At 44.8% G+C, this 21,136-nt stretch overlaps 1 long non-coding RNA gene across 1 annotated transcript in view; it reads right to left on the reverse strand.

The window, feature by feature from the left end:
- LOC146811749 (uncharacterized) overlaps nt 1-9,874 on the reverse strand; it is a 69,121-nt gene extending 59,247 nt beyond the window's left edge. The window contains exon 1 of the long non-coding RNA XR_014965832.1: nt 9,194-9,874. This is a non-coding gene — a long non-coding RNA (uncharacterized LOC146811749). The remainder of the gene's footprint in view (nt 1-9,193) is intronic.
- Nucleotides 9,875-21,136: the final 11,262 nt, after the last annotated feature.

Genomic DNA, 21,136 nt, shown 5'->3' on the forward strand with positions numbered 1-21,136 from the left:
ACTATTGCTAAAGAACTGAACAAGAGCGTAGATGAAAATGTTCTAGTATTTAAAAGGAACAAGAACCCTCCAAGTAAATCAATGTCTGCTGAAAGAAGAAACTTTAATGGCGGACATAATCAATTGTTATTGTTGTGGATATAAGTTTCACATTGCTTCATCCAAGCAATATCCTACTCTTGGGAAGGACTGTATCAAATGTGGACTTAAGGAACATTGTGCGCCTGTCAAACTCAAATTAAGGTGTGCTTGAATGCTCTACTGGATGGATTGAGTAAGAAGAGTTTGAGACTGAGAAAAGATACGTGTGTATTTGGTGTACAGGAAGTGGAATATCTCTGGCATGTCATCTCTGCGAAGGGCACTGGTCTAAGTCTAGGTTTAATTAAAGCAATCAAATATGTAGCTACCCAAGGAATAGAGAACAAATCTAAGCCTTCTTGGGTATGTGTGAGTACTACTACAAATGTATTCAAAATATTGCTATCAAACTTAAGCCCCTTCTAGTCTTATTAAACAAAAATGCTGAGTTTGTGCTGGGTCGAATTCAAGATGCAGCTTTTCATGAAGCAAAGAAAGAACTGTCCAATGCCCCACTTCTCAGCCCTTACCAACTGGGTGAACCTTTGGTGATCACAGTTGACGCAAACAGTGTTGGTCTTGGGGCTGCTTTATTCAAGGTAAGGGTGAGTCTAATTATGTTCTTGCATTTACCTTGCACACTTTTGGGACCTCAGGAGAGGTTTTATTCAGTAATTGAACGTGAAATTCTCGCTTGCACATGGACAGTTGAACTTTTCAGAGCTTATGCTTGGGTAGCAAAATGTTTGTTTCATACCGATCACAAGCCATCAGTGCCCATCATTAGTGGTTCTAATGTTCATTCAACAAAAGCTACTACTAGATTGGTCAGGTTAAGTGTAAAGCATTTGGAGTATCATTTTTGGTTGAGTACATACCTGGTGTCAAGAATAGGAAGGCGGATTGTATTTTTCTGCCTTCCTGTTCAAATGATCAATCAGTCAATCAATCAAGCATTTGTAAAGCACACTACTCACCTGTGAGGGACTCAAGGCGCTGAGGGGTGGAGGGGGGTGGCAGCTACCGGTCGAACAGCCAGGTCTTGAGAAGTCTCCTGAAGGTCAGCAGGTCCTGGGTCTGACGCAGGTGGGTGGGGAGGGTGTTCCAAGTCTTTGCGGCGAGGTAGGAGAATGATCTTCCACCTGTGGTCGTTCGGCGGATGCGTGGGACGGTGGCGAGGGCAAGGTCGGCGTAGCAAAGCTGGCGGTTCGCGGTGTAGAAGGACAGTCGTTCATTGAGGTATGCTGGTCCGGCCTTGTGGAGAGCTTTGTGAGTGTGGGTGAAAAGTTTGAAGGTGATCCTCTTGTTGACCGGGAGCCAGTGCAGATCTCTAAGGCGGGTGGTGATGTGGCTGTGGCAAGGGGGTCCAAGGATAAGGCGTGCGGAGGCGTTTTGTATGCACTGGAGTCTCTTCTGGAGTGTAGCCGTGGTTCCTGCGTAGAGGGTGTTGCCGTAGTCCAGCCTGCTGCTGACGAGTGCTTGGGTAACCGTTCTCCTTGTTTTGGTGGGGATCCATCTGTAGATCTTGCGGAGCATGCGGAGGGTGTTGAAGCAGGAGGAGGAAACAGCGTTGACTTGCTGGGTCATATAGAGCGTGGAGTCCAGGATGGACCCAAGATTGCGTGCGTGGTTAGTGGGTGCCAGGGCAGCTCCCAGCATGTTCGGTGGGACAGGGGATATATTTGATGATAAACAGGATGTTGTTTGTTTAGTTGCTAGTGTGGTCTGGAATGAAGGTAAGTGTGCTGGTGAGCAGGCATGGAGGAAGGCACTTGTAGATGGTGTTGTTTTAGGGAAGGTGATGGATTACATGAAGAATGGGTGGCCTAAAGACAGACATTTTTCAGTGGATTTGCAGTCATATACTAAGGTTCAGACAGAATTGTCTGTAAATCGGGGTTGTTGTTTTAGACTGACTAATTAGAACCTCCCACTGCTGTCCGAGATAATGTATTGTGTATATGTCATGAGGGCCATTTGGGTATGACTCTTAACAAGAAGGGACTTTGAAAAGTTTATTGGTAGCCAGGTAGGGATAAAGATGTGGAGAGTGTGGTGGCGAGGTGTTCCACTTGTTCTCAAGTTGACAAGAATTTATAACGTCTTACACCACAGATGACTGAGGATGGTAGTCAAGAAAGGGTTTGGGACAAAGTTAGTCTTGATTTTTTGGGGATATTTTAGATTTTCCACATTCTTCAAATGTTGTTATTGTGCTAGTTAACCACCTGTTGTACTGGTTGGAGGTGAAGTATGTGCATGAGACTAGCATCAAGGCAGTTATCACTTTTCTCACAGATGTTTTTGCTAGGGAGTGTTTCCCCTCTGAAATTGTTTTGGATAACGGTGTGCAGTTTATGTCCACTAAGGTGAGGGAATTTCTGCAGAGTGCGGGCATAACTCACAAAAGGTGCCATTTGTATCGCCCCAGAACAATGGTCAGGTGGAATGAGCAAACAGGTTGGTATCTGAATTCATCAGGGGTGCAGTGATTGAGGGTGTGGATGCTGAAGATGCTGTTTGAACAATGTTATGGTCATATAATAATCCTCCACATAGTGTGACAGGTGTTACGCCATTTGTAGCTTTAATGGAAAGGACAGCACGTGACATTCTCACGCCTTTGTGGTTAAGTAGGTTGCCCAAACTCAGTGATAAGGTTAATTGTGATATGGAAAAAAGTTTGTCCAATATTCATGTGAGTCAAAGGAAGAGTTAAAGGAGGTTTATTGTGGTTAAAGGATCTAAATTTCAACTTATTGTAAATAGAGATTGGGTTTGTGTCAAATTACCTATTTCCAAAGTGATTAGAGGCAATGTGAAATTTGGCATTCCTCACCAGGTTGAAGAAGTGAGGATGGTTGTGCTGTGAAACTGTTTAATGGTGACTGGTGGAATGTCCCTCTCAGAGGAGAAAGTACAGAAAGTTTCTGAGTGTGATCAAGACATTGGTTTTCCTGGGTATGATAATGGGGTTGAACATGATCTGTTCAATGACAAAAGTATTCAAGAAAATTTCAGTCATGACGGCAGATGCACAAAATCTATGTGCTAAACACTTACATAGGATTCTGAAAAAATGTGAGGATTTTGTCATGGACTAATGGGTATGGTTCTTTTTGTTATAACAGGAAAGTGTTACTACATTGGTTCTTTCCTTATATGCTTTCTGATATTTAGGATGTGTTTTCTGTTTTTGTAATTTATTGCATTTTTCAAATATGCTTACAAATATTAGGGATATTTTTTTCTGCCTATGTAATTTCTTTTTTTTTTAAATTTGTGTAATGATTATTTTTATTGTTGAAGAAAGGGAGGTGTGTTATATCTATGCAATGGTGTATTTCTGTGATGAGATGTCTCTGTCACTCCATGTTTAAATGAGAAGTGCCGGGCCTCCATGGTTCTAAAGACGGGAGAAACGGACGTGGCGCTAGGATAACGGTTGCTGCCTCCTTCTTCTTTCTATGATCATTGTAACTTAAAAAATAATCCTGCACTGAGACACGTCGCTTGACTCAGTGTGTCTTGCCTCGTTACTACAGTGACAGTCACACAAACCGTCCTCTGTATGGAATCTTACTTCACCAGTAGCAGACTTGAGGAGCCAAAATTACCCCTACTAAAAATGCTCAAACCAGTCCCACTTCCCTAATGTCCTGGAGCAATCTTTCTTTCCATCAATACCTTCTCTCTCTCTCCTTCTGTCCTTTCTCTCAATCAATCAATCAATATATTTCTTTATTCTGCACTTATAAAGATACCATAAAAGTTCATAAAACAGTTAAAATGCATTAAAAAACATTAAAAAGACAGTTCAAATCATGGCATTTCTTTTCATTTTCCCAGATCTCTATATACAGGGCATTGCAATCAACCCATCTCTCTCGAGTTCCTTATCCTTACCGCCATCTTAATAAAACTCATAATACAGGACAAGGTATATGCATCATTGGCCTTTTGCAAAAACAATAAGGCAATCTTGGCATGTCTAAACGTAGCTCTTTTCAAAATTCCCACCAGGAACTTACGCCTAGGTGATGTATAAAATGAGCATAACAAAACAAAATGAAGGGTATCCTGCGGAGACTTATTGTCGCAACCGCAGGTACCCTTCTGCTCCACCGTTAAGGTAAAACCAAGAGGATCAGATAATAAATGATGCAAGAGGTTGAACCTAAAGCGGGTCATATAAAATCTGTCTTGTGCATTATGAATCAGTGAAAGATAAGGCTCCCTTCCACTCTCCCATTTCAGTAATCTATAGGCCACAACTGTAGATTTACACTCCTCAGTGGCCGCCCTGCTTGCAGTTGTCCATTCCCCAAACTTTTTCTTAACTAACGTTTTATTCTGGGCAATGAGGGCTTCAGGGTCAGTGAAGAGGTTCTTACAACCAATGGCCTCCAAAGTACACTTTACATAGTTTAGCCATGGGATAGAGCTCCCTTTGTCTCGATTCAGACAATCTATAATAATTTGTCTACTGAGGCCTGCCTCTGGGTTAGACCAAATCCTCACCCAGGCCAGAAGCGGCCTGACCTTGATTTGATCTTCAATATACGGTTCTTCCAGTTCTTCATGTATCATGTAGGCTGATGTACTGTGCGGGACTTTCAGTATCCTTCTAAAAAATTTATTTTCCTCTATCTGGACCTGATGTATATTCACAAAGCCCCAAACTTCAGTCCCATAAACTGCCTTAGCGCAGCATATTGATCTATACAAATTCATCACTTGCTCGGGGGACCATCTTCCCAGCCTTCTCCCATAACCCATTATAGCCCCAGATGAGGCCACCAATTTTGAGCAGTGTTTGTCCACTAAAGGTCTAAACTTTAGAAGCCCGTCAAACAATACTCCTAGGTAGGAGAAGGACTGGACCCGACCAATTTTGTGAGTTCCTATCTTATTAAAAAAAATGTTGTCTGGTCTGGCCCCCGCAAGCATGATATACGATTTATCTAGGTTTGCTGATAGATCAAGTGAGGACATAAAAGTTACAAATCCATCAATCAGCCTCTGTAATCCCCGCGGAGTCCGTGCTAGGAGCACCGCGTCGTCCGCATAGAGCAGGACAGGGACTGGGCGAGTGCCTACCTGAGGAGAATCCACTCCGAGTTTACACAGTTCTCTATCTAAGTTATTTATGTAAAGTGAAAACACAAAGGGAGCTAGGATGCAGCCCTGCCGCACTCCACTAGTGCATGGGAATGATGGAGTCTTGCTTCCGTCTTGATTAAAACGAACAGACGCAGTTGTATTCCAGTGCAGTGCCTTGAGAATATTGACTAGGTCCTGGTCCGCCCCAAGACCTGTCATCAGGGCCCATAGATTTTCCCTATTCACGTGATCAAAGGCCGCGGAAAGGTCCATGAACCCCAAATAAACCGCCTCCTTACTGGCTATAGTGTACTTGGCGACCAGCAAATAGAGGTTCAGGCATTGGTCCGTGGTTGACCTTCCTTCTCTAAACCCATATTGGGTGTCCGTTATTAACTGGTGGGTGTCTGTCCAATCCGTTAGACGATTTAGGACAACACGACCCAGCACCTTCGTCGTAACATCGATCAAGGATATCGGGCGATAACATTGTGGGTCATCCCTATTTCCTTTTTAAAATATTGGAACTATTGTTGCCGAGGACCAAGAACGCGACAGACCTGCCGCCACTGCCGCGTTCAGGACCCTCGTGAGAATGGGTGCCCACAACTCCACTTTTCCGAGATAAAGGTCTGGAGGAATCCCATCCGGGCCAGGCGCCTTATTTTTTGTTAGGCCCAGGATGGCCCGTTCCACTTCTACCACGGTGATATCAGGCCTTGCAGTCAGTTTTAACCTCTGCCCCTCATCGTTATTAATTTCACCAGTGTGATTATATAGATTGTTGAATTGGGAATGCCACTGCTCCAGCAAAATAATATTTAAAATCTGTGGGGCATTGGAGTCCTGAAAACATGGTGTGTTTATAATTTTCCAGAACTCAGTCAAGTCTCTTCTATCCGCCGCCTCCCTTAAGTCCTCCCAGGCTTGCATTTGGAGACTAGTCTTACGTTTTTTTTGTGCCTTTTTATATATCAGCCTACATTGGGCTATGTACGAATTATCCCTGGGCAGAAGTTTTAGGCTAGACTTAAGCTCTTTATATGCTTTTGAGCAATCTCTATCAAACCATCTGGGTGTGGTAGTTAATGTCCTAGTCTTGGTGGTCTTTAATAATCCATCAATGAGGTGCGCCATCTTTTCGAAAGTGGTTACTACCGCGGCCCCCTCAATGTTGGGGTCGAGGCATACATGAAATGCGTCTTCCCCTCTGGTTATTAAGCTTTTGTAAAAGCTATCTCCGTCTATTTTAGACCATCTAAGCCTCCTCCCTTGGTCTGATATCGTCTCCACGGCACCTACCCCTTGTGATACTTATTTAATGATTGGTCCTTTTAGCTCTAACACCAGAGGGTTGTGTTCACTGAAAATGCTCCTTTCTATGTCTGCCCTACTGACCCAGGTTTTAAGTATGGGTGAAACCATAATGTAGTCGATATAAGATCGACATCCTCTACCCTTAAAGTTGGGATTAGGCTCCCCACCTCTGCCCATTCCTACCAGGTCCATGGTATGGACCAGATTGTGGCCTTTCAACACCTTATCTAAATGCGCCCCGTCCGGTGAATGCAAAAAGTGTGGCCCTTTCTCCACTGTGCACCGTGACCTGTCCTTCGTAAGTGGTCTTAGGTTCGCGCACAGATGACAATTGAAATCACCTACGAGAACTACAGATGGAACTGCTCCCGACTTCACAACCGACAACTGGGCATTTAGGCGAGAGTCCAATTCTTTTGTTATACTTTCCTTCCCATTTGCTTCCACCGCATTATACCAGTTAACTAGGGTAATGTTTACCACTTTTGAGCGGAGACCTACAGCCTGCATGTTGTATGATGCCCAATTTAGGTTAGACCAAACCCCTTCGATAAGAAGATCTACATATATAATCAACCCTCCCGTGGCTCTCCCTGAAGCTGACCTTTGTGCGGGGACTGAGAAGCACTTGAACCCCTCCAGGGAGAAACGGTTACAATCAATCAACCAGGTCTCCTGAAGACATATAACATGAAACCTGGTGTTGTATTGCCTCCATTCCCGATCCTCATATTTGGCAGCAAGTCCTGCTACGTTCCAGGATACTAGTTTTAATCCGTCCTGCTTGACAGGATTTCTTGCCCCAGCCATGGGGGGGTGAGTACCCACATTTCCCTCCATTATAAAAGTTTCATTTTGGTAGGCTTAAGTATGTAGGTGTTTTGATTGGGTGTCTAAAGCACCACTATCAGGCCCCATTATCTCGATCTCTACTATAATGGATGGTTGTAATCTCTCTGCAATAGTTACCCCCTTATCTTCCCCTCTCTGACTTAAATCATGTCTCGATGTTTCCATCGGGGGTACCTTATTCTGTTCTGGACTCTTGTCCCTATCTTGGTTCTGCCTGGGGTTTATATCTGTCCCTAGTCAATCCTGTTCTTCTAAATTCGTCAGGGGTTCAAATCTATTCTGAAGATTAATCCCATCCTGGTTCCTCATGGCTACAGAGAGAGGTCTACGAATGTGCCCAACCAGGTTCCACTCCCTGCCTCTTAGACCATCCGTAGCATGCCCCCCGTTGTAGGCCCCCTTCGGGTAAAAAAAGCTAAGGGGCATGGACCAAATGTTACTGGAATCCGTGGTTGGGCCCCACCTTAATATCTGGTCAACAATCTGCATATTTCTAAAATTCACAACCACACAATCCCCGATGTTATCCTTGGGCCTAGTTCCCACCCAATTCACCCTTCTAACAATTAATATTTCCCCTTGTTCCATGCCTACTAGGGGCCTATGCTTATTTAACCAAAACATAGTTTTGTTTTTGAGCTCATCATAGGTCTCCAACTGGTCTCGTCTCAGCACTGGGACTCCTTTAAGTATAATCACATATGGGGCTGCGTCAAGGGGTAGATTGAGAGTTACTGACGTGTTTAAGTCCCCCTTCGTGACGCAATTCTCTAATTGTCCCCGACTAGCGGGGGGGATGAAACTTCTCTATGGACCATCACCCTGTGTATGCCTTTTGGTACTCCCTGGGGAGCTTCCCTGCTAATGATGGGCAAACTCGGGGGGCCTGTGTCAAGCCTACAGATTGTGTGTTCGATGGGGTCAAGGGATGTGTGGTTGTGTTGGTTTGATCATTTCGGGTCCTATTTGTGGTTGATGTTTCTATGCCACTGCTAATACCCTCCCCCATTGCATTATTACCCAGGGAGGGGGGGTTGCTACTGCCAACCGACCCCTTTGTCTTAACCAGAGTTATTATTTTATCCAACCTACTGAGGATCACTTTGGTTTGGTTAGCAACAAGTTGCTCAAGATGGATCTGTAGGTTAGATATTATTTGGGATACCCACATTGGGCGTGATTGTGTATTTAAATCGTCCTCTCCAGGAGACCTTGCTTCTGTAGAGCAGGTGTCTAGTACGCCCTTGTTTGTGTTAACCCTCTTGCGTCTAGACTTTTTTCTGTTAGTATTTCTAATCTTACCCTTTGGTGGTGATCCCCCCCTTGATGTTATGTCCTGTGCCAGTAAGGTCCCCCCTTGAGCACATGGGATATCAAATGTCCCGCAGTCAGGGGATGCCAATGCGAATATTTGGGCATCTAAGTCTTGCTCCTGGTTTGATGAAACAGGTTGGGGGGTTAGTGAGAGTCGTCTCTCCGTGCGCTCAATCGCAGATGCTACTTCCCCTAATACTTTATCTAGCATTCTGTCGATGGCGGTTGGTTTTTCACGGTTCAAATTGGGCATTCCTTTTAATTTACTGCTTTTTAATTTATCCGGCGCTATACACTTAGTGAGTTTTGACGACCTAGTTTGGACTGCATTTGCCATGTCTGTATGCTTAATCCAATTCGCCAAGTGATACCACTAAGTGGTTACCCCGAGTTGAAAACACTAGACTTAAATTAGATGTCCAAACAATTTCAGCTGCTCACTATCACTCCAAAGCGTCTCTAGTCCCAGTGGTGGCTTACAGGATCGCCCTTTACTTAAATAAAGAACATTATGCCATGTACTGACCCAATGCTTGTCCAATGGCGTTTACAGGTGTTTCCCAATCCACAGTAGTTAGTGACCGGGCCCGATCCGTCCTCCTCCGTCCCCGGACGGCCACAGACAGCCTGCCCTTTACCCGGGCTTAGCCAGGCGCACTCCTGCGTCCCACCTATCGATGAAGCACTTGGTGTCAAGGGCCCCTCAGGCTCCTGGGCGTGTAGTGCACTGTCCTCAGCGCTCCACTGCCCCCACAGATATCTCAGTGCGTCTCCCGTGGAGGTAGAGTCTAAGGCCCCGGTGTCAGGGGGCGTGTCCGCTGGCGCAGCCCCTCAGGCTCCCGGGGCATGTAGTGCACTGTCCTCAGCGCTCCGCTGCCCCCACAGATGACTCGGTGCGTCTCCCCTAAGAGAGTGAAAAAGGAGACTTGCCTGTTGCCACGTCCCTCCCGCAATGCGACGGAGGGCACACCGGCAAGTCTCCTGCTCAGCAGCCTCGGCGGCAATCGGAGTACCCCTCAGCGTCCACCTCCCATAGGGCGGCAGAGATGTACTCTGGGCTCCTCCGCTGAGGTTTCGGTCTCTCTCTCTAGCTTTTCTGATACCCCCGGAACTGAGTCGACTCACTCTGGCATTCCGTGCTCCGTATTCTCATATGTTCAATATATTCTTTCAAGGGGGGTCCCCAATGTCCAGTCTTGGATCCACATCACATCTCCCTGTGGGCTCCCAGTCTCTTCACACCCAAGTCCGCTAGTCCACTAGTCCACTAGCCGGGGAACCAGCACCCGTTCTTTCGGCACTCTGCTCTCTGCAGCTCAGGCTGTTTTTTTTTTTAATGCACTGCTGCCAAGTCGCTGGCAAGTCACTAGAGGCCACTGGAGCCCACTGAAGGCCGCTGGAGGCCGCAGCCACAACAGACGACCACACCAAACAGATAGAGTTCCACCTGTGACCCACGGCCGTTAGCTCTCAGCACCGTCGATGCCCGCTCGCCATTTACTGATCGCGGCTCTCGGGTGCCTAATCACGACAGCTCACAGTCAGAATCCGGCGATGAAACAAAACTTGCTCCCGCCGCGTTAGACACCGCCAAAGGTCCGGTAGCTGTCCTTTCTCTCTTCTCCTGCCTGATCGATTTCTCTCTACTCCCCCTCCCTCCTTCTCGTGAAATCTCTCAGCGCCTGCTCCATTTAAATTCGGGGAGTTCTGGGAAAGTGTCCGAGGCACCCAGAGCTCTCCAGGCTTTCAAACCCACCCTCAATTGCTCCATCCTACCGGGGAAATGCCCAGTGGAACAAAAGGCATGTCGGCCCAGTTCTTTACTTGTTTCTTATTTTGTTATTCGCACGGTTTGAACTTTAAAAAATACTTATTTTGAACACAAAGACGATGGCCTTCTTGCGGGACTCTCGACTTCTTCTTTAACACCAGGAAATGATGTATGTTCGTTAACAGCCTGATAACGCTTATCTAGCCTTGGGTTGCAAGACCAAAAACACGATTTTAGTATCATTTCCAGTTAATAGTACAAGTTCCTGCCGTGCACGCAACCCAATGCACTTGGCTGCAAAATCATATTGGAATGGCGCTTTGACAAGTTGAGCTCCAGCTATGTCATTTGTGAATAGTTCAATAATTGCCTCCTTTCTAGAGCAGTATCTTCTTGGCCGTCATAAAGCGTACTCTGACTGCAGAAAAGTGTCAGGTAAATTGGATGGGATGGAGCAGCCACTGGCGCCGGAATACTTTAAAAAGACGGCTCAAAAACACGCTAACTTTAAAGTTGGGCTTTTAGCATTGTATATTTGGGCCTCATAGGTATCTTTCAGGCATAGCCTGCCGTCACAGTTGGAGAAAAGATCTGTGGTGGAGTCACGCCCATTCTTGCCACTAGAGGGCAGCAGTTCTACGTGAGAAGGAAGCTAGGCCCAATATTTGATGTACATGATAAGCAGCGAATTGTGCACCAGGAGCTGCCCTCCTGGTGACCACGGAGAATCCACATTCAACAACAGCCTCTGACATGCCCCTGAAAATGCATATTGCTATTTTCTTAACAAACAATACTAATTGTCTTACTCAAACAGAAAACAGACGCTGGTCTCCAACGGAATGTTCGAGCCGAAGGAGAGAAGATACAGGATTCTGACAGCTCTGCGAGGCATAATAATGGCAATACAGCGCTATGCAAATCACGGTTAACATAATATGTGGCACTGCGTGAAAGGCGTTGCGCAGATAGATGTGGGAATACGGGCAAAGCCTTTGAGCCGTGGGCAGCAATAAACAGGTCAAACACAACAAGATGATAGACGGAGTGCTAAAACTGTTCAACCACTCACCCCTAGACACAGATCTTTCTTTTGCTCACCATTCTACCCAGAGGCGCAACTAGAGCCAAATTTCGGGGGGGGGGGGGGGGGGGCAAAGCAAAAATTTCGGGGGGGGCTGAATCTTTAAACAGTAAGCAGAGTGGGTTGGGGGGGCTGAATCTAGGCAGAGTGGAGCTGCAGGGGCTCTTAGAAGGGGTGAAACAACAGCGAGGCCTCATTAACATGCAAATGGTCTTTTTAAAGACCTGTGAAGTGCTCGGGCGCGGCTGTGTGTGTGTCCCCGGGAAGCTGTCTGGGGGGGGGGCTGAAGCCCTTTGAGTCCAATGGGTGTTGCACGCCTGATTCTACCCCAGTTTGGACCCAGCCATATGCAAATCGGTCTTGACCCTGTTGCTCATGGGAACAGTCCAGCCCGAACTGCCCAGCCAGGTCCTCCCCGGACCAGAAACAAGCATCCTGGAACCGGATTCAGGGTTTCACTCATCAGCCAGGCTGGCTTGAATCCATTTGCACAGCGAGCAAGGGACCCACTCTGGGCATACCCTGCAAACTTAGGGCGAACAAAGCAAACACAAGGAGATAATAGATAGAGTGCTGAAACTTTTCAACCACTCACCCCCGGAATGGTGTGGCGAGGAAAATAACAATGGATTAAACCCAGATCTGTGACTGGGGGTGAATGTTTGACAATGTTCATCATTCCGTCCATCATCTTTTTGTGTTGCAGCAATAAACAGGTGTGGCAATGCAGCCCCGGGATAGGCAGACGATGTAAGGAGGCATGCACTGGGTGCTGGGACTGCAGGAGTGCAAAGAGGCTGATCGCAGGTGAGGACTAATAGTTGGGTAAGATGCTGATGCATAGAGCAAGTAACAGGAGGCGAAGGATGCCCACCAGGGAACTAGGTTCGAGTCTTGGCTTCTGCTCAACATCCTGTGATTCTAGGAAAATCATGTAATCTCCTTGTGCCTACCAAAAAAAACACAAATGCGCCCTTGTGAAGTGTAATTGGTGTTATGTAAAGCGATCCAATACCTCCGTGTCGAGTTCGGCTATATAACACAGCAAAAAGCTGTGGAACCATGTTCGAGACTTGAGGGCATATGTATCAAAGGATTTTGTATTCGCAAACGCTGCGAATCGCAAAAAAAACAGCGTTTGCGAATACAAAATCGCAAAAGGAGATGTATGAGGCATTTCAGCCTCGCAATCTTAAGGAATCGCTAAATTTGCGATTTCTTAAGTTTGCGTAAGCATTTAAGAAATCGCAAATAGCGATTTCTTAAATGCAGTGTAACACGCACCCAAGTTGTGCGATTTCTCCTTAAGAAATCGCAAATTACCACCAACTTCAAGTTGGTGGTAAGTTGCGATTTCTTTGAAATATGCACTTTTTTGCATATTTCAAAGTGCCATGTGGTGCACATACATGCCCTTAGGGCATGTATGTGCGCCACATGTGCACACATGCAGATTTCAGGGGTGCATCAGGGTGTCATCATGACATCCTTGCACCTTTGAAAATATTCTCAATTTGCAATTAGCAAATAGCGAATCGCAAATTGAGAAGGACTTCCCATTCATTGCTATGGGCCTCCTGGCCCATAGGAATGAATGGGAAGGTATTCCTTAATTGCGATTTCGCAATTTGCTAATCGCAATTAAGGAACTTTAAGAAATCGCAAAATTTGTGTGATTTTTTAAATACATCCCGTTTTGCAATTCTCAAATAGCGATTCTCAAAAAATCGCTATTTGAGAATCGCAAATGGAGATGATGATACATATGCCCCTTGGTATCAGCTCAACATCCTGTGATTCTGGGCGAATCACTTAATGTGCATTACAAAAATGAACGTGTCCTTAAGTGGTGCTTATGCACCAGTGTTGATGATTAAGTGCCGGTGCTGAGCCTAGGAAACCACGGACTCCACATTTACGTACCATGATGATATATATCGTCAAGGTACACATATGTGGTGTTAAGTATAGTAAAACTCTGCTTTCCTATAGAAACTTACCTTCACAATATTTGTTTCTTCAATATTCTTGACACAATATTTTTTCCACACTATATTTTGTAAGTGGATATTTTGGCTAAACAACGTGATGACCAGAGCGGCCCTCACTGGAACTGGGAAACCTGGTTTGAGTCCTGGCGTGGCTCAACATCCTGTGATTCTGGGCAGATCACTTCATCTCCCATGGCCTGAAAAATAAATGTGACGTTGTATAATGTAACTGGTGCTCATGTAAAGTGTTTGGTTGGAGTTTGCGCTACATAAAACTGCAACAACAAAAAAATGGAGGCGTGACAGGGCATTTTTTAGGGCAGTGCAAACTCTAGTGCTGGTTCCTGTACCAGTTTTTTAGAGACGCGCCCTGATGCGCCCTGTGAAAGAGAGACTTCGGCAGGATAAATGAGGAATGAATGGAAGGAAAGCAAGGAATATTCCCAGAGGCCTGTGCTTCTGAACAGTTAGTTGTGAGCTCAGTCCTTCTAAAGGCACCAGCCTGAGCAGAAATATTAAACTAGGCATGGGTAGCCATCAACAAGGAAAACCAAAACAAGTTGCCAGTGGCCGGTGAGTAAGGCTAATAAAGTTACTACCCACCTTTCAGAGGCACTGGCCTGAGGAATGTGGGGTGAGCATCCTTTCAATGGGATCAGGATTAGATTATAAGCAAGATCAGGTGGTTCAGTGTTATTCTATAGAAGTTGTAGAGAAATGTTAGAAGAATAGAAGCCCAGTCATATATATTCTATAGAATAATTGACTGTATAGCACACAGTGTGCACCGACTCTTCTCTAGATACACCCAGTTTTTTGGCAGATGGGATATACAAAGTCAAAATGATTTGCCTTGGATCACACATTTTGATCAAGTGATAAAACAAGGGGGAAAGAATGTAGAGTGTGATTTACTACCCTCCCTATGAGTCTAAGAGGTTGAAAGTTAGCCAATTGTCCTTTTGGGCAGGGATGCTAACTGTTAAAATAACTGAAACAAACATGTGCGCCAGTAAGCTCACTAAAATGTTAAAAGTGAATTAGCGGGAATATATTGTGCATTCTTAGCTGTCCGCATGTGGAGCTCTTGGCCACACAGATAGAATAAAGATTAAATGTGTTTCAAATTACCCTGAGCAAAATGCAGATTGGAAGAATGAGGGATGGAGATAAAGCTAGGAAAACAGAGGTAAAGGGTGAAAGCAGGAATGAAAGAGCCAGCAGGAGTGAGATAAAGAGACAGGAAGTGTAGGGGGGAAGAAAGAGGCATGAGGTGGAATCAACACTAGGCCATCTCAGTATTCAGCCGCCCCAGTTTTCATGCTACATCAGCATCAGTGGCGAGTTCTGCAGAAAAAGGCAGCCATTTATACATATTTTTATAAATGCCCACATCCACAGATATGATTGGAGATGGCTTTGGTAGTTTTTGGTTGCTGGAGGGGTAAGACCGGGGGAGGGGGGGAGGGGTTTAACATTAATATCTGACCGAAGCAATGTTTCGGCTGGCTATGTCGCAAAAAACGAAAAATATGCTCGACAGTGGCCCCTGGCAATGCTCATAACTTAATTATCAATTGAGAATGGATCACTTGTACCTGTGTAACCAGGGTCAAGTATTCTGGCCGTCTTAAAAACCCTCATTCACGTACAAAGGTGATCGGCGGTATATCTTGATTGTCCGCCTAATTATAAGCGTGACAGCATCATCATTGTTTTTGTTTTTGGTATGCTATCCTGCACCTTGAGGTAGACCCACTGGTAATACAGTAGTGATCAGTGATCAGTGGTGCTCAAGTGAGGTGAGTTAAAATTATCTGCATTGCCAAACGTAATTTTTTTTATTCAGTTCGGAATGTAGGAAAGTAAAAACAGTGTGGTGTGTAGAAAGACAAGTTACCAATCTAACGCACTCATTTGTCCATGTGAGTGGTTACATGTTTCAGCCCCATATATGTGCCGAGCCGGGTCGGGGGGCTTTCTTCAGGGCCTATGGGGCCTATGGTTGTGTGGGCTTGCTTAATTTAACAGCATAAGTAGATATGTCATTGACTTGTTTATTCGTTATGGGTCATATAGTACCTATAACTGTTGAGAGAGAACAGAGAGAAGTCGTTGTGGTACATTTGATTAATGCATCTAGTGATACTCATGTGATGACAGCTCTCGTAATGATGCCTGCCGTAGTATTAAAAAAGTGAAGTTAAAAATAATCATTACTTATGTGCTATACAAAGAAAGAATTTTTTAAATGAATACATCATAGCTACACAGAATTTATAGCAGAACAATGTGCACCATGTGCAATGAGATGCTGATTTTCTGCCCGATCAATAAGCAATGTCAAAAATGACAAATCTCTAACCCCATTGATACTTGTGCACTGCGTGGGATGTTATGGAGAAAACGCCCTTTTATCAATGTGCATAGTGGGAAGTTAGCCTTAATGTATGGCTTGATGGTGTATAAGAGACACAGGGGTGTGTTTTTTTATAACATAGATTACATGTGGTGGTACACTTCAATGGTAAGCATATTCTCTCGTAATGTGCCTGTTGTAATTTACTTATTGTTGGGTTGTGGAATCCTTGTTGTCTGGGTGATAGAATGAGAATGTTCTGGTGGGTGGTGAGATGGGCATTCGGACTGAGAGACGCTGGGAAGAGGAGTTGGTTAATGTTGGTGGTTGCTACAATAAAGCCTACTTCTGGATCTCATACAGCGTACCGGCTTTTAATACTGGGGACGAGTTGTGCTTGATTGGGGACAAGCGGCAACCATCAATTCCCCTGCGAACCCGCATGATTGGATGGATTTTACTAATGGAACTACGGCTCTGAGATTGTGAAAATCTAGCAGAATTGGACTTGGATTTTGGGATTCCCGGACACCCGGATATACAGTGGTGACAAAAATAAACTCTTTTGTCGTGTCGCGGACAAAGTAAGGTGAAGGAGTAACGGTTACGCTTACTTTTAAACGGGACCCTGCACGCTCTGCTGTCCTCGCGAAGAGCCGAATCCTGGGTTTCTTGGAAGCTGTGCGACTGCTTGTGACATCACACGCAGCGTGTCACACGCATCGCGTCATCCTACGCGGCGGCCATTTTGCTTTGGGATACGAGAACGAGCACTCGTGTTTCAGTTTTGAGCCATTTACCTTGCTGTTGATCTTTCGGTGATAGCGACGCGTGACTCTTGGTTTTGAAGACTTTAACTACTGGTTCATGGTGAGGAATCCTTATTTTATTTTTTTGTTTTCTCTCTCGTTTTAAAAAAAGAAGGGGGAACAAAGTTGTTTTTTTTTTTTCTCAACATTGCATTTAAGACTGCCTTGAGACATTGATAATTTTAACATCATGGCAACTGCTTCCAGTATGTCACAACCTCCTGCTTTTCTGTCAGAAAAAGGAGAACCTATCCTTCCTTGGAAGAGGTGGAGGAATTTGTTTGATTCCTATTTGGTAGCTATTGGGGGCGAGAAGTTTTCCGCAACAAGGAAACAAGCTATATTGTTACACAATTTAGGAGTTGAAGGCAGGAACACTTACGATAGCATGGACCCCATCACCATTGGTAGTGGTGATGGTGAACCTACAGATGTCCATGACCATGCTTGAGCGTTATTTTGGTCCACGGATTAATGTTGTTTTAGAACGTCACAGGTTTTTCACCAGAGTTCAAGGTCAAACAGAACGTGTTAGAACTTATATTGCTTCACTGAAAACATTAGCACGTACGTGCGAATTTGGGGAGTTGTCTGACTCTCTTGTGAGGGACCAATTAGTCAGATGTACGAATAGTTCAAGGGTACAAGGGAAACTATTGTCCAAGAATCCATCGTTAACAGAGGCTATTGCGATTGTTGAGGGTGTCGAAAATACCTCTTCATGGGTGAAAGAGATAAGGAAGAATCGCGAAGATGGTGATCAAGGGAATGGTGAAGGTATAAAGAAAAACCAAGAAAGCGTCCATTCCATGTTGGAGCGTGATGTTGAGGATGAATTATCTGAAAGTATTGCCAAAGTGTCCTCAGGGTCAAGAGTTAAAGCTGTTGCAAAGAACACTCAATCTCGTATGGTTTTTAACAAAGATGCTCAACAATCTAGTGAACGAGATCCTCGACAACAACGTTCTTTTGACCGTGAAAAAAATAACAGTGACAAACAGAAAATGAGATGCTACAGATGTGGAAGTTTCTCTCATTCATCAAATTTTCCAAATTGTTATGCAAGGGAATGTGTGTGTATGAATTGTGGAGTAAAGGGACATTATGCTAGGGTTTGCAAGTCGGCAAAAAAGGATCGCAACATGGGAAATTCCTCGGACAATATTCATACAGTGGTCATTTCAAGCATTTCTGAAGAAGGAAATAAGGTGGATTCAGACAAGATTACCATGCCATTTTGTAACATTATGGTGAATAGTGACGAATTTACCGTTTTGGCTGACTCTGGTTCTCCTTTCACGTTGATTGGAAATAAGATATGGGATGAGGTAGTTGGATTGGAGAATGTAAAGCTTCAATCTCCAGACATTTCACCTTTCAGTTATGGAGAGGCCCGGGTGGATATTCTGGGATACATAACGGCAAGAATTGTGTTTAAACAGAAAGAGACCATAGGAAAGGTTTATGTGGCTGTGAGAGGAGATAATTTGCTGGGTTGGAGACACCAGCGTGATTTAGGCATAATTCTTAATCCTAGTACTACCAACCCAGAAGACCAAGTTATGTTGATGGATGAGATAAGTGTGAGCTCACCTGGTAAGATATTAGCTGTAGATGGGATGAGTGTGGAAAGGTATATTGAAGATTATCCGGAGGTATTTACTGATTCTCTTGGTTGTCTTAAGGGGTTTGAGCATCGGATTATCCTGAAGGATTCAGCCAAGCCGTGTGTGCATAAGGTGCGGTGGGTGCCAAATTTAATGGTTGAACCGTTAAAGCATGAACTTGAGAAGTTGCTCAAACTAGGAGTGATTGAGGAGATAGAGGCTTCGGAGTGGTTGTCTCCGGTGGTTTTAGCACCCAAGGATGGAGGATTGGCGGTGAGGATGTGTGTTGACTTGCGTGGGTTGAATGAATGGATTTGGGTGGATCACCAACCTCTTCCTAATATTTCAGAATGTATAAGTTTATTGAAGGGGGCTAAAATATTTAGTGTTCTGGACTTATCGTCCGCTTATCATCAGGTGAGATTTCACAAGGACTCCAGACATTTGACGTCATTTGTCACTCCTTTGGGGGCGTATCGATTTTTAAGGATGCCGTTTGGATTGGCTTCGGCCGCAGCTTGTTTCCAAAGGATTATGAAGACGGTGCTTGGGGATCTTCCCAATATCTTGTTTTTTCAAGATGATATATTGGTATATGGGAAGGGTGAGGGTGAGGGTGAGCATGAGACAGTTTTAAGATCTGTCCTGAGTAAATTGAGGGAGAGAGGTCTCACTCTTAGAAAGGACAAATGCCGTATTGGATTGGAGTCTGTAACCTATCTAGGACATGTCATTTCGGGGAAGGGTATACAGCCCAAGGTGCAGCTTGCAGAGAGTATAATTAATGCTCCAGCGCCTCAGGACAAGGAACAAGTTAGGTCTTTTCTAGGAATGGCCGAATTTTATTCCAAATTTGTAAAAGGGTTTGCTGGAGTGGTGGAGCCGATCAGAGTGCTGTTGAAAAAAGGATCACGGTTTGTTTGGACGCCAGATTGTGAGAGGGCTTTTAATTTGGTTAAGTCTGAGATTGGGAGGATGCCAACGCTAGGTCATTTTGACACCAGATTAAAAACTGTTCTCACAACTGATGCCAGTCTCAAGGGTCTGGGGGCTGTACTTTCTCAGGTTGTTAATGGAGAAGAAAAGGTAGTAGCTTTTGCTTCTAGGGACCTTAGGGATGCGGAAATTAATTATTCTTGCATTGAAAGGGAGGCCTTAAGTGTGTATTGGGCGATACAACATTTTAAATTTTACCTGTGGGGAATTCCTTTTATGGTAAAATCTGATCATCGCCCCCTTGTGCAAATTTATTCAGATCGTCACAGTGAGCGCATGACTCCTAGGCTTAAAAGATGGAGTGAGGGTCTGCAAGAGTTTAACTTCCGTGTACATTACATTTCTGGGTTGGATAATAAGTCTGCTGACTGTTTGTCTAGGTTGCCAGCGTGTTCTGGGGAGGAGAGTGATGAGATTGAGTGTGTGAATTGGGTAATGGAAAACCCGTTGTTGGAAGAGGAGTGGTTATCTTGTGCGGTTAAGGATACTACTTTTGTTGTGTTGAAGGATTTGATATCTAAAGGATGGATGAGTTGCAAGGATCTTGACCCGGCTGTGAAGTCATTTTGGTGTGTAAAGGATGAATTAACTTTTTGTGGGGGTAAGCTTATGAGAGGAGAAAGATTGATTCCACCTGATGTTCTCAAGGAGAAAGTAGTCAATTTGGCTCATGAAGGACATCTTGGTAGAAGTCTTACGAAAGCGCGTGTCAGAGAAAGGTACTGGTGGCCCGGGATGGATCGGATGGTGGAGAGTGTTGTGAAAGATTGTCACCTGTGTGCCATCAATGATAAGTCTCATGTGACTAGTCATGCTCTGAAGTACTGGGTATTTTAAGCCCAGCAGTGCAGGGGAACACACCCTATGACTTCGGGTTCTTCCTGTTTCAGACCTACAGAAACACAGAGTCTTCTGGGTGAAGTCAGAGATCAGTTTATTGGCTGCAGACCAATTACAGGTATCCAAGAAGTACAACAGCGTGTATGTTCTTAGGAGACTGCTAAAAGTTACAGAAACAGGCTTCTCCTTAAATACAAAATATCATGCTTCAGGCACACATTCCTTGGTTTTACGATATGGCCATATACATGTATACATTTCAAACGAAAAGGCAGAGTCATGATGACCATCCCACATTCCAGTTAAGCCAGCCCGCAATTATTTACCCAGCAAGGCTCAGATCCCACATCAGATATCGATAGGCCCCAATAAACATGAGCATCTCCTGTTTGAAAAACAAGCCATAAAGCAGGAACAGTCAGGTGTAAAAGAGATTAGCTGGAGGCTCATGTAGGATGAAAAGGTTTTATGGTGTGTCAAGCCCTGATGCTAATCACAGGTGGCCAGAGGACGGGGAGCTCGTGAGACCGGACTGACCTGGGGCAGCGGAGCCAGCTGCCCAGGTCACAGAGAAGTCAAAGGAAGGCACATGTGCTCTAAAAGGCCCGTATTTGCTTCATGATATGTAGCCTATGTGAGGGCAACCATAAGATGGCCACCGCTCCAAGATGGAACCCACGTAGTGATGTATAATAACGTATACACAGTGCATTCATAGCTAAAACGTTATACAAAGCACTTGTACATACCGCATTGACCATTCGTGGTTCACTAATACCGGGATGGACAGGGGTAGGGCCCTGCCTCCTACGCGGTCCCAAATTGCAAAGTACGACAGACCCTCCTTTTGCACTTACATAGGCAATAACTATACTTATTTCAATCCGAGTCTAGGTCAATATTCACGAAGTCATGGAGATGTTGCTGTAGCATCATCCTATTACTTAGCTCGTCCCTCGATACAGGTTTCCTTACACATAATGTAGCACAGAGGCCACATATCGCAGGAGCA

Source organism: Triturus cristatus, chromosome 7 (assembly GCF_964204655.1).
Source record: "Triturus cristatus chromosome 7, aTriCri1.1, whole genome shotgun sequence".
Taxonomy (NCBI): Eukaryota; Metazoa; Chordata; class Amphibia; order Caudata; family Salamandridae; genus Triturus; species Triturus cristatus.